Source organism: Monodelphis domestica, chromosome 4, assembly GCF_027887165.1.
Source record: "Monodelphis domestica isolate mMonDom1 chromosome 4, mMonDom1.pri, whole genome shotgun sequence".
NCBI lineage: Eukaryota > Metazoa > Chordata > Mammalia > Didelphimorphia > Didelphidae > Monodelphis > Monodelphis domestica.
In genome coordinates, this window is record NC_077230.1 from 403674391 (window position 1) to 403689538 (window position 15148).

The 15148-nt window shown below is 40.1% G+C and overlaps 1 protein-coding gene across 19 annotated transcripts in view; it reads right to left on the reverse strand.

Annotated features, from left to right (window-relative positions):
* Positions 1-15148, reverse strand: part of CAMTA1 (calmodulin binding transcription activator 1) — a 1356239-nt gene that overhangs the window by 351522 nt on the left and 989569 nt on the right. The window lies entirely within an intron of this gene.

Sequence of the window (15148 nt, forward strand, 5' to 3'; positions counted from 1 at the left end):
GCCATCACCTGGCTATTTTTTCTTTAGAAAATAGGGGCATTGAGATTTGGAGAAGAGAAGACTTAAGAAAAAGGTGATCTGGTACAGGGGAAAGAGAATTGGTTCCTAAGTGTGAAGATGTGGATTCAAATTCCATTTCTGACACTATTTATATGACCTTAGGCAAATCAATCCACTTCCTTGAGCCTCAATTTATCCATCTAATTGAAAAACCTTAAAGATCCCTTCACACTCTAAATCCATTATCCTATGAATGCCACTGACTTTGTCACCTTGGACAAGTCATTTCATATTTTGGGGGTCTCAGTTTCCTCATTTGTAAAGTGAGAAAAAATTGTGAGGTGACTTCTAAATCCAAACTTATGACTCAATGTCTTCTATAAATACTTGAAGAACACGGAGGGATTAGCTTTGCTCTAACTAGTACCATAGTATACAGAGTGTTGAGTCTGGAGTCAGGGAGACTCATCTTCCCAAGTTCAAATCTGGCTTCAGACAATAGTTATGTGACCCTGGATATGTCACTTCACTCTGTTAGCCTCGGTTTCCTAATCTGTAAAATGAGCTGGAGAAGGAAATGGCAAACAACTCCAGTTTTTCTGCCAAGAAAACTCCAAAATGGGGTCATGATGAATCAGACACAACTGAAATGACAAAACAAGTGAAAATCCCATGGGCCAGAGATTCAGCAGTTTGGCATCTATTTCAGTCACTCTGTCATTTCAGGCAAATCCCAAGAATGGCTTCTGTGGCTATCTAGTTTCTCCACTATTTATACAATGGTCCCTACATTTTCCTACAATGTTAAACAACACAGGGAGTCATGTGTAGAGATGACATTCTCTGGGGCTTTAATCATAAAATAATCCCTTACCCTGTCTGAATGGGGCTTTTAACCTATTCAAAGAGCTTTAACTTCTATTCAATTCAACATATATTGATTAAATGCCCATTAGGTACAGCCCACTAATCTAGGGGCTTGAAGACACAGAAATAGGGGATAACCTTCCCAAGGTCACAGAGTAAGAGAGGAATGAAACTCAAAGTAGCCTTCGGAAGACAGCCTTATAGTCCATAATCTGGACTCCTTATCTCATTCTTTCCAAAGCCCCATGAAACAGTAGGTGATGATCATCACCCTCTTAAAAAGTAGGACTAATTAATTTTTGTCTAAGCCTGTGATTTTATTGGAATACAGAAGAGTGGTGAGAAAACTCCCACTTCTGAAAGAGCATCCAGACCAATGACTGTACTGTTATTTACAGTCTTAGAGAATTGCCCAAGGAATTGAGAGGTTAAATGAGTTGTCCAGGGTCACACATGCATTATTATCAATATTAATTGACACTAAGCAACCAACCAATATGGTACTTTCCATATATTTTTTTTTCCTTAAAGACAACGTCTCAACCAGGCTCTACGCATGAGGATGATCTGGGTCCAAACCTATTATCTTTTGGCTTGGGAGTTTTGAACTATTCTATTTATTAAAAAAACAAACAAACCCTTAACCTTCCATCTTAGAGTAAATTCTAAGTATTGATTCTAAGGCAGAAGAGCAGTAAGGGTTAGGCAGTTGGGGTTAAGTGACTTGCCCAGGGTCACACATCTAGGAAGGTCTGAGAAAATTTATTCTATTTTAAATTCATCAAGTTTTCCCTTCTTTAGTCAACTTGTTGGCCTCACTTCCACTCTCCAGAAGTTCACTCAGAACTCCCTAAATCAAGAGATCTGCTAGCATCAGTCTTTCCAGTTACTGGAATTACAGACAAGTACCATCACACTTGGTGGAACACAGTGCTCAATAAATTCTTTTCCATTCATTCACTCACTCATTTCTGAGAGTCTACTATGTGCCAATCACTATTTATAGAGTACTTTCAAATGAGTAAAATATGAATATTTTCATTATTATTAATTTTTTCCCATTCAGACCTGTGGTTTCTTCACTGGTATAAGGAATTACCAGAGGAAACTCTCTCAAACAGATGTAGATCTACCACTGTCCTACCACTGAAAGCCCTAGAGAACCTTTTAGGGTTCTGAGAGTTAAATGACTTATCTAGGGTCACACAGTGAGTATGAATCAGAGGTGGAGAATAATTCTCAACTCTCTATCCACTGAGCAAGACTGTGACTCATACAAAATATATACAAGGCAAATACAAAGCAATGCTTGGTCTGGAATATTCTACATCCTTACTTCAATCTTGCAATATCTCCATATTCCTTCAAAGCATAACTGAGATGTGAATTGGTATGAGACCTTTCCCCATTTCATTGGTTATTGGTGCTTCTCTCTCTTGAAATGGCCCTTCATAACTTTGTATACACTTTACAATTTATTTATCTATGCCACACATGAAGACCTAGAGGGCAAAGAGAATTTTGTGCTTGTATCCCTGGCAGACCACAGTGCTTTGCAGATGGTAAATTGTGAACTCCTCAAAGGCAGGGACTGTCTTTTGCCTTTGTTTATATCTCCAGAGCTTAGCACAACGCCTGGCACATAAAAAGTGTTTAACAAATGTTTATTGACTGACTGAGGAGGCATTTAATAAATGAGGGTTGAGCTGAATTGAATTGTTGGCCAAGACCAGGCAAGACCACAGCGATTAGAGATAATGAATGGTCCCCCTGGTGGTATTATTTTGGAGTTAGGGTATGGTCCTGAAACTGCAGTTAGTTGAAATCTTTATGTTCTCTAATACTTTAGAAACTACTCAAGTAGCTAAATGAAGGATGATAAGGGTCTGGGTCATTCCTCTGTGAAAGGAAGGGGGTATAAATAGGTCTTGATCATAAGGTTGGCTACACTGGAGAATATGCCAAGGATGTCCTCTGCCTCATGTCCTCTTTCTCAAGAGCACCAGGTGGAATGTTTCTAAGGAAAGATGGTAGAGAAATGAATAGAGATGCTTAGTCATTTATTTTGATCCTGGCATGTCAGATGCTTTTGGCTAGCTCATACAGCAATAGAGTAACTTTTGCACTTGACTGGAGAGAAGGCATTTTTTATTGTTGCCACTTGGGGTGTAAGTAAGAGTTTCCAATACTCTGTTGTGTCGATGATTCTTCAAAGGTATATTCACCAGTCTTATTTCTCCTTTCTACCTTTCTTTCCTAGTCAAAGTCCCTTTTGTTTTCACAAAATCATGTATACAGAAGCACCTCCTGAAGCTCTTGACAAATATCCCAAAGAGATAATATATAAGCATGCTCATACATTATTAGTGGAGCTATGAATTGGCAAATATTCTGAAAAGTTATTTGGAATTATGTAAGAAAAAGATGCTCTGTAAAAATTGAGTATAATAACACATGGGTAATCTATTTCTTGGGGTTGTTGTGAGATTCAAATGAGATTAAATTATGTAAACTATTCATATTTCCTTTTGTCTGGCAAATCCACTAATAAACAATTTATACAATACTTTGAGATTTGTAAAACATTTTACAAATATTACCTTATTTTGTCCTCACAAAAACTTTGGGAGGTAAGTGCTATTGTGATCCCTATTTTAGAGATGAGAAAACAATGATGAGAAAGCTAGTAGACATCACAGACAGGATTCAAACTCAGGTCTTCCTAATTCCAAGTCCAGCATTCCACCAACTACTAGATTTAGCTCCCAGGTATGTACCATATAGTCCTAGGCACATTCCCCAAGAAAGTCAAGGGCAAAAGTAAAGATTCTATATGTACCCAAATACCTAAAGAAATATATTTTGTGAGAGCAAAAATACTGCTGAAGAAGATGCTAGAATTGGAGTCAGAAAGGGTTCAAATTTTACTTTAGATACTATCTTGATGATCTGCATATAGTACCTCATTTTCCTCACTTATTGAATGAAGGGGCTATTCTTGATCATACCCCTTGTTCCTTCCAGTCCTAAATCTGTACTTCTAGTATAGGGGAGCAAATTGTGATCAACAAATGAGAAGAAATGTTAATGGACTTTAAGAAAGGATGAAGATGTCATAGAAATTTGGGAAGATGACCTTCTCAGTGAGACTTTATTCCTTGCTGTTTCTTATAAAGGGCTCACCATCTCCTGACTCATGGCTATCTTCTCAATTATGGAATGCTTTCCTTCCCCATTTCTGCCTCTTGGCTTCCCTGGCTTCCTTCAAACCTTAGCTCCAATCTCACTTTCCACAGAGAGCCTTTCCTTGTCCCTGTTCACGTTAGTGCTTTCCCTTTGGGATTATCTCCAATTCATCTTGTATCTGTCTTTATATGTTCCTTGTTATTTAGATGTTGCTTACTCCATTAGACCCCTTGAATACTGTTTTTGCCTCTCATTTAGCCCAGTGCCTGCCTGGTATATAATAGGTATTTAATAAGTGCTGTTCGACTTGGCTTGAAAAAATAGCCGATACTTCAGTGAGAATACCAAAAGGAAATCAAATCTCTGAATGATTTGATTGATCCACTTTAGTCCCAGAGATTAGGACACCTGCCTTCTTTCTACAGAGAGTTAAAACCCAGACACTGAACCAAAAATAGAACTGAATGTCTCTATAATTTTAGGCTCCCCACTAAAGTACACTAATCCCCAGAAGAGCTCCAGGGTATGTAGCATATGGTTCAGAGAGTAAACCTCCTTAAGGCCCAAGACAGATGCAGAGGGTTTGGCTGGCCCACTCTTTTTAATGGCTCCAATGGGAAGGGGGCAGGGGATGGTGGCCTTGGGCATGGCAAAGAACACCACACTCATGAGCTCAATCATAAGCTACCAAATAACGCAATGGGAATTCACTGATACAGAGAAATCTGGCTCATGCTGAGCTCTCTGCTAGAGACTGGAGGCAGCCAGCTACTCTAATGGATGGTCACTTTCAAATGATCTTTGCATATTTCCAATTCCATTCAGTTCATTTGGAATGCCGGTCCTTGAGTCACAGGATCATAGATTTAGAGCTTCACAGAAATGCCCACTTCTGGTAGGGCATCTGGTCCAACCCTCTCATTTTACAGAGGGGAAGACTGAGGCTGAGGGGGTAAGGTGACCTACCCAAGATTTCACAGGCAACAAGTGGCAGAGTTTAGAGAGGACTGACTCCAAATTCTGTCTCTATAACTATTTGCTTGATCTTGGATGAGTTAAGGGACAACTAGGTGGTGCCATAGTGCATAAAGCACTGGGCTTGGAATCAAGAAGACTCATCATCATGAATTTACATCCAGCCTCAGACACTAACTATAGGACTCTGGGAAAGTATTTTAACTTGTTTGCCTCAGTTTCCTCTTATGTCAAATAATCTGGAGAAAGAAATGGCAAACTACTCCAGTGTCTTTGCCAAGAAAACTCCAAATGGGGGAATGAAGAGTCATTCAACACAAGCCACTCAAGCTGGGCCTTGGTTTACTCATCTGTAAAATGAGAGGGTTAGACTAGATAGCCTCTGAGTTCTTCCCCCACCCAGCTCTGGATCTAGGATCAGCTCAATTCAACACAATTCAGTCTTGCTATGTATGAGTGAAACGCTGAGGCACTGCTGCAAAAGCTGGGATATAAAGACAAAATGAAAAAATAAAAAATCCAGTGCCTACACTCCAGAAAATTAACTTCTACTCAGGGGATAGAGCATTAACGCAAATAAATAAATAAGTACAAGAGGACTTGGAGGAGATAGTACTAACAACTGGGGGGGGGGGTAGGAAAGGCATCTCCCAGGAAATGATACATAAGCAGAGCTTGTAGATTCTAAGAGGTAGAAGTTGTGAGGAAGTGAATGGAATGGGGTGCCATCTGTATAGGTTTATAGAGAAGAAATGGAGTTCCAAGTTTGGGGAACAATATAGACCAGTCGTATGGCTTGTGCATAGAGTGTAAAAAGGAGGGTAATATGAAATAAACCTGGGGAAATAGACAAATGTTTATTGTGAAGGGTTTTCATTGCTAAGTTGAGGAGTTGGCATTTTATCCCAGAGGCAACAGGGAGCCATTGAAAGTTCTTGAGAATGATAACAATATTATTTTTGGCTTTGTGTGTGTATGTGTGTGTGTGTCGTCTGCACTACAGTGCCTGGCTTGTAGCTGTTGACTTTACTTGATACTTATGTGTGAGAAAGGATGGAAGAAGCCAGAGATTGGAAACTTGGAATACAATCAAAAGATTGTCAGAGTAGTCTAAGGGACACTTAATGAGGAGTTAAACTCTGGTAGTGGCCATATTAGTAAAGAGGAGAGTAAATAAACCATTTGGGACAGGCATGTTCATATATTTTGAATGTGTATTGTATAAACTTATTTTGCATCTATTTATGTGTATGTGCTCCTGTTTTCTCTGTCTGTAAGTTCCCTGAGGGCAGGAGCCCTCTAGGATTTTTGTTTTTATATTCCCAGAACCTAGCAAAGTTCCTGACTATATAGCATTTAATAAGTGTTTGTTGCTTGATTGATGAACACTTGGGGAAGGAAGGGTGGATCATTGCTCTTCTCTCAGGCCATCAGTGATCTGCTCTCCAGATTAATGAACTAGCCAAGAATTTCTGTTCTTCTAAGATGAAAATGAATGGTTAAGGAGCCCCAGTTATTTCCCCACACATCTCCTTAGAAATATCCACCCAGGGCTTGTATTTCTGAAGCTCAGTGGTCCAGCAATACTGGGAACTGTAGACATTCGTGTGCCACAAAGGTCCCTCATGGGTCCCATGATATGACTCCAACTAGCATTCCCTTTCTCAACAAAACTCTTTGCTCTGTATTTTGTTGTGGGAAAAAAAAGTCATTTTCAAAGACATAGAAGAGAAGCAGTCTGGTTTAAGTGGAGGAAAACAACTGAAGGAGAAGACTCCTAGTTCCTCCACTAATAACTTAATTCCAGGTCACTGTGTCTTAGATGCTTCATCTACAAAATGGGGATCATTTGTTTTATCTGGCTGAAGTCATAGGGATGGACCGGATGATAAGAGTCAGCAAGGTACAAATGGAAAGAACACTTCATTTTGGAGTTAGAGTTTCTGAGTTAAAATCCCACCACTCTCAGTTGCTACCTGGGCAAGTCAGGGATATAATGCTCTGTGCCTTGGTTTATTTACCTGGAAAATAAGGGGTAGGGGACTAGACCAGGATGAATTTAAAGTCCCTAATATCTCTCAATACATGCGCTTTTGAAGAAGAAGAAGAATTTCTTGCATTATAATAAAACTTCATAGTTTTCAAGCCACTTCTCATCCATCATCCCATTTGATTACTGTATAATTGCATCTGACAGATGAGAAGTTATATGACTTGCCCAAGGTCATATAGGCAGAAAATGACAGAAGGTGGGTATAGGATCCAGATCTCTGAATTCCAAGCTCATAATTATCTAATCTGATGAATTAATCTGTGCTAAGGCAACAATGATTGATGATGAATCAATGTTACTGTTCCTAGGAATATTGACATTATTAAATGAGAACCTTTAGGGATAATCTAAAGAAGTGATTCAATAAAGGGTGAAAAATAGTGAAGCTAGTAGAGGGTATTTGGGGACATCATTCTCCAAATCATACCTCCCCATGACTGTACCAGACCAGGCACTGATTTCCTTTTTCAATTCAATTCAAATAAATAAGTATTCTTTAAACAATGACAATGTGCCAAACACCATATTGGTTGTTCAGGATGCAAAGCTAGAAAAGAAACAACTCCTGCCCTCAAGGAACTTACATTCTCTTTCTTATTAGAGCTTGGAGAAATTTCACTAAGAGGAAAAAGAAAAAAGAAAGAATACCACAAAGTCAGGTTTGTGACTGAGTGCTATCCTCAATTCTTCACTCTCCCTCATGTTCTCCACATGAAATCAATTGCCAGATCTCATTTCTGTCTCCTCAACATCCCTGCTATCTGTCCCCTTCTCTCAATTCACGCAGCCACTAGCTTAGTTCAGGTCCTCATCACCTCTTGCCTGGACTATCTCAAAAGCCTCCTATTCAGTCATCCTCCCTCAAATCTTTCTCTTCTTTCTGTCCACTGCACAGTTGCCAAATTCATTGTCCTCAAACACAAATATCCCAGTTGCCCAGTAACTCTGTTTCCCCTGAGTTTACTTTTAAACAAGCTTCACAGTATGACCCCAGTCTATCTTCCCTACTATGTTCCTTCTCTTCTCACAGTCAAGTTGATTGGTTTTTTTGCCATTGGCCACACAGATTAGTTCATAGCCAACTCTGTGGCTTTGTATAGCATGTCCCCCATTCCTTCCTTATGTCTGCCCCTTAGAAATCCTTCCTTGTTTCCTTTAAAACTTTGGTCATGTGTCACCTTCTATACCAAGACTTTTCAGATCCCCTCAGGAATTAGTTCCTCCTCCATTCGGTTACCTGACTTTATTTTATATATACTCATATAAGTACATGGTGTCTTCTGAAACTAAATATAGGCTTCTTGAGGGTTTTTTTTTAATCTCCAGCATCTAACATGATGGCACACAGTAGGCACTTAATACATCTTTATTGAAGCACATTGGAATTGAACTAGTTGATGTCGGGCTAAGTAGACATTAAGTAAACATTTGAATTGATTGAATCAAAAGAGGAAGAAGGGATGTTAGAACTTATCTAGTCACTTTACTGAGGAGTAAATGGAATCCTGGAGTGGTTGAAGTCACCCACAGCCAGTTAAGCAGCTGAAGTAGCCTGGAGCTTAGAGACATTGAACCAATCCTCTCATTATGGAGATGAGTAAAGGAAATGAAAGGATTTTCCAGGATCACTCAGCAGTCGCCTAACTAGCTTTTGAACCCCATTTCTTGCCTTTCAGTCTCTTTCTGTTGGAGAAGATAATAACAAACCACTTTAGTATTTTTGCCAAGAAAACCTCAAATAGGGTCATGAAGAGTTGGACACAACTGAAATAATTCAGCAACAGTAACAAGATGTCCAACCCAGGGCACCTAGGTGGCTCAGTGGATGGAGCGATGGGCCTGAAGTTGGGAAGATCTGGGTTCAAATTTGGCCTCAGACACTAGGCAATTTCCTCATCTGTAAAATGAGCTGGAAAAGGAAATGGCAAGAAAAGATTCCAAGAAAACCCCAAATGGGGTCATGAGGAATCAGACAAGACTGAAATGACTGAACAACAACAAACTTTTCCCATTATCCCATGCTGCCTCTAGGGTAGATGCTGGCTATCAGGAGTGGAGAGAGGCATGAGGGCAGTAATGTAGAGGGTGAGGTGGGGGAGGAGTGAGGCAGACTTTCCTGGCACTTGAATCCCATGTTTAAGAACCTTGATTTCTGGGAAATCCAGACCTAGGTAGCCAATTGAGAAGGGAAGTGGTTTGGTGCTCTGTGCTATAAATTAAACATATTATTAAGAAATGGTTCCTGGTGGAAAACAGCCAGGACCCAGGGGACCTCTGCCAAAACCCTGCTCACATCAGATGCTGGGAGAGCAAGGCCAGGGCTGGGCTTACAGAGGAATGAGCTCAGATTGCTTATGAGGGTCAGTTCTCCCAGACATTTCCTCTCCTGTCCCTGGAGCCTCTTTGTTCCCATCTCTCAGTGTTTCTGTCTCCAAGTCCTGGACTCCTGGGGCCCCCAGAGTGACCCTCTGCCCAGACTTCACCACTCACAGAATCCTCAGACAGATGACCCCCTGATATCTCTTGTTTTTATGTCACTTTTGTTTCCCAATACATCTTTCTCCCTTCTCCTATCCAGAGAATTATTCCTAAAGATACAGAAGGGAAAGAGAAAGACACAGCTGGTCAGCAAAGTAAAAACAGTATTCCACACCCACATCTGCCCACATCTGCCTTGAAGAGAGTGAGGTTGAATGACGTCTTCTAAAAAAGTAAGCTTTCTCAACCCTTTCAATGAAACCAACCAGCCTGCTTTTCTGTGACTTAGCTTCAGATTTCTTGGGCTGATGGGACTTCCAGAAGTCGTCTAATCCATAGCCCTGTCTACCCAGCCCTGGCATATGGAAATCTAATAATAATGATAATGATAATAATAATAATAATAGCCAAGTATCTAATATGTGCCAAGCATCATGCAAGGTATTTTACAAATATTATTTCACCTATTATTATCCTCCTTTTTCAGATGGGGTAACTCAGGCAGACAGCAATTAAGTGACTTTCCTAGACTCACACAGGTAGTTATTGTCTGAGGTTCAATTTGAATTCAGGTCTCCCTGACTCCAGGACATGTACTCTCTCTCCACCAAGCCACCTAGCTACCCCACTCTAAAAAAATCTTCAGGGGAGGGACCTTCACACAATTTCAGGGTCCTCTAGTAAGCTGATCTTAATCAGCAAGCATTTGTTAGCTGCCTATTATGTGCTGGGCACATAGATGCTAGGAATACAAATATGTAAAAATGAGAAAAATCCTTGCCCTCAAGGAGCTTACATTTCACAAATGTGACTCATACTTGAAAAAAAAATTCTTTTACAATATGCCTGACAAGTGGTCTTTTGTTTAAAAGCTTCCATTTGGAGGCAAAGTGGAGGTGATAACAGTCTAACATAGCTGAATAACCAGACGATTTAGATATCATTTCTATCACACAACTGTCATTCATTCATAGTCTCAACTGAATAGGCCCTCAGAGAAGATCTGTGTCAGTCTATTTTATGGATAAAGAATCTGAGAATAACAAAAGATAAATGACTTGTCCAAGGTCACCCAACAGACAGAAATCTATTTTCCTTCCTTCCTTCCTTCCTTCCTTCCTTCCTTCCTTCCTTCCTTCCTTCCTTCCTTCCTTCCTTCCTTCCTTCCTTCCTTCCTTCCTTCCTTCCTTCCTTCCTTCCTTCCTTCCTTCCTTCCTTCCTTCCTTTCTTCCTTCCTTCCTTCCTTCCTTCCTTCCTTCCTTCCTTGGATGGAGAGCTCTGAGCCCCAGAGGTATGATTATCTCTATGGCCATAAGGTCCTTGAGTTCTAATTTGCCTCTTGGTTAAAAGATAGGGTAGCTAGGTGATACCATAATGCATAGAGCACTGGACCTTGTCCAAGGTCACCCAACAGACAGAAATCTATCTTCCTTCCTTCCTTCCTTCCTTCCTTCCTTCCTTCCTTCCTTCCTTCCTTCCTTCCTTCCTTTCTTCCTTCCTTCCTTCCTTCCTTTCTTCCTTCCTTCCTTCCTTCCTTCCTGAGTTCAAATCTGACCTTAGATACTTAGACAAGTTACTTAATCTCTCAGTTTCCTTCATCTGTAAAAAATGGGTGCTAATAATAGTACTTACTTCATAAGATTTCTATGAGAATCAAATGAGAAAGTATCTCTAAAGCACTTAGCACAATACCTAGCACATAGTAATTATTAGCAGCTAAGTGACACAATAGAGGAACTGGGTCTGAAGTAAAATCTGACCCCAGACACTTACTAGCTGTGTGACCCTTGGACTTGACCTCTATTTCCTTATCTGTAAAGTGAGCTAAAGAAGAAAGTAGTAAACCATTCTAGTATCTTTGCCTAGAAAGCCTCAAATGGAGTCATGGAGAATTGGAAATGCCTGAACAAAACCAAAAAATATCATTATTATTATTAATATTAATGAAGGGTTTTGTGTGTGGTGGGGGACTGAATAGGGTCCCAACAAAATACAGGCAGGTGATATGAGGAAACTTTAAAAGTTTGCATCTATTAATTGGCAACAGTTCTGTAATAGGATATTATTACTGTTAACTGACATTTTTATGATTTAAAGTTTGTGAAATGCTTTTCACATATTAACTTATTTATTTCTCCTAACAACTCTGTGAGATAGGTGCCATTTTTATGTCGATTTTTACAGATAAAGAAAATGAGGCATAGACAAGGTAATAACAACAACAATAATTCCTAGCATTTTATGGCACGTACCACATGCCAGGCATTTTAGAATTATTATCTCATTTGATCCTCACAACAACTCTGGAGGTAGGTGCTATTATTATCCCCATTTTTGCAGATGAGGAAATTGAAGCAAATAGAGGTTAAGTGACTTGTCTAGGTTCACTCAGCTAGTAAATGTCTGAGGATGCATTTGACCAGGTCTCCCTGAGCTCAAGTCCAGCACTCTATCCCCTATAGCATTCTGGGACCCAAGAACTTTGGACCATGTTTCTAGCCTTTGTGGGGTGAACTTCAGAGAAAATACCATTGCTTTTCCATCCCGCTAGGTTGCCTTTGTCAAAAATCAAATCCTGGCTGTACCATGGACAGCGCACAGTCATAAAATTCTGGCTGATAATACCATGGACAGTACACAGTGTACATGGACAGGGTCACACCTTGCTGTTCCTCATCCACAACACTCCATTTCCAAACTCTGAGCTTTTTCTCTGGCTTTCTGCCCCACTTGGAAGTCTCTTCCTCCTCATCTCTACCTTTTGGCTTCCTGTGGCTTCTTTTGTTTCTCAGCTAAATTCCCATCTTCTACAAGAAGCCTTTCCCAGTCCTCATTAATCTTAGTGACTTCTCCCGATTTATCTTGTTGATATCTTAAATGGACATAATTGTTTGCATGTTGTCTCCCTCATTAGACTGTGAGCTCCTTGAGGGCAGAAGCTGTCTGTTTCTACACGAACATGGAGCAAAACACCTGGAACATTGTTGTAGTTTCAATCATGAAGACTGAGACTCTCCTTGACCTCTCATTTGTTTTTTGGGTTTTGGGTTTTTTTTTTGTTTGTTCGTTTTGGCAAAGATACTGGAGTGGTGTGCCATTTCCTTCTCCAGCTTATTTTACCTATGAGGAAACTGAGGCTAATAGGGTGAAGTGACTTACCCAGGGTAATGCAGCTAGTAAGTATCTAAAGCCAGATTTGAAGATGAAGGCTTGACACTCTATCCATTGTGCCATCTAGGTGTTCCTCATATGGGTGCTTAATAGATTCTAGTTAGCTGGCTGACTGGGGCTCACTGAATCTCTTCTAATTTAAGGCTACAGGCTCAGAGGAACAGAGCTTAAAGAGTTGAGCTTAGAAATCATAAAATCCAAATCTCTCATTTTACATCTGGGGAAACTGAGGCATACTGTAGAGAAGTGACTTACCCAGGGGCACAAAGGGAAGAAAGAATAGAGCAGGAATTGGAAGTCAGGTCTTCTGATTCCAGCCCTTTTCCCACTTCATCAAAATGACTACAGTTCTATTCAGAGCCAAAGTTCATTTTAGAAAGTCACCAAATCTTCATTTTCTGGGATTTTCATCTTTTCCTCTTGTGACAGACTCCCTGAGGTCTCCTCCCACTTCCTCATTACTACCAAATGAGGCAATCTGGACTCTTCTAAATTATTTCCTAGGCCTCTAAGTTGTCAGGTTTATTTCTCCTCTTCCCCAGGGCTGGTGATTTGGGCTTTAATTATTAGGTATACAATAAATATTATTAATATATGAGCCAAAATATGTAGAGGGAGGGTAGACTTAGGTTCTAATGAACCCAAGATCAAGATGCCATGGGTAGTGTATTTGGAGTCATCAGGATAAGTAAACAACACAGTAATTTGGAAGAGGCTGTAAACTAATCTGCCCCAAGTTAGAGGTGGGCTGGGAGCTGGTACAGCTTTAGGTTTTTGTTTTTCCTTTTTATTTTTGGTCTTTGGGGATTATAGGTTATGGAAAACAAAGCAAAAAAGGAAGCAGACATTTATTAAGAAACTACTCTGTGCCAGGCACTATGCTAAATTCTTCACAATTGTGATTTCATTTGATTCTTGCAATATCTCTGGGAGGTAGGTATTATTATTCCCATTTTACAGTTGAGGAAACTGAGGCAGACAGCAGCTTAAGTGACTTTCCCAGGGCTACCCAGCTAATAAGTGTCTGAGGCCAGATTTACACTCAGGTCTTCCTAACTCTAAATCCACTGTGCCAGTGGGATTTGAACTTATATCACTGGGTTTCCACACTCAGTTCTCTTTTATCCTGTGACCCTCATTTCTAGAATTAGTAAATGTTTGGAGTTCCCAGAGAAGGAAATGGCCAACTATTCCAGTATCTTTGCCAATAATATCCTAAATGAGGCCACAAAGAGTCAGACAGAGTGAAAAATGACTGAATGACAAATTTCTAGAATGTCCATTCATTGTCTATTTAGTCAAACCTGGCCCATTGGAGTCATGACCAAAGGCAGGGTAGATAGAAGTCTTGAGAACTGGGCTGTATTTATAGGATCAGAGTTTTTAAAGCTTGAAGGGCCCTCAGACACCAATTAGTCCAACTCTCTCATTTTACAGAGAAAGATATGGAAGCCCAGAAAAGGAAAATCACTTGTTCAAGGTCCTGTGAGTCATACAAAGTAAAGGTAGGATTTGAACTCAGGCCATTTGATTCCAAATCCAAGGCTAGTTGCTAATGGGGTGGAAGAGGAAGAATGACTATACTAGGGCACTGTTTAGAGATGGAAAATCTATTAAAAGATGGCTGCTAAAGGCTTCAGGTCACAGATAAAAAGGTCTTTTGCCCCTGAGAGAGGAATCTTGTCTTGGGAGTTAGGAGATGTGGCCCCAACCAGAACGTTTGGCTCTAATAAGAGAGATGGATAGGACTCATGCCAAGAGGACCTGTATCTGTGCACATTCATATATATGTCACATATTTTGGAGGCCAAATAGAAGATCCATTTGAGCTCTTAGGGCCAGGACCTGCCCAGTCTAAATATGTCACCACACAGAGCTCATAAGCTGAGAAAGAGAGGTCTCCAGAAAACTTTTTTTTGCAAAAGTACTTTAAATAAAGAAAAAGCCATTTAAATTTAATTTGAAAGTCACGGTAGGCAAATAATCCCTTGTCACACCTAGTCAGAGGATAAGAGAAGCCCTCAGGGACTCCAGTGACCCTATGTATGTATGCTGATTTCTTTAGCAAAAAGTCTGGGTTTTTATGAATCTTCAGCTAAAAGTACTTAATAGCTACTGAGCTCTCCAGCCACTATGTAAGGTATCCCAAATGAATTTATAGCCTTCAGGAGTTTCTTGGGGGTGGGGTGTTCAGACACTTTGAATTTGATTCAACAAAGATTTGTTAAGTACTTACTGTATTCTAGGCACTCTGGCAGGCCCTAGGGTATGAAGGCAAAATGGAAATAGTTCTTGCTCTCCAGAAGTTTAGGGTCTGACAAATCTACACAAATGACAGTGATAAACAAGATTACCAAAGCAATGTGGGTAAATAGAGAGCTAGTACCAGAGTCAGGGAAGAAGGAAAGGAAAGCAGGA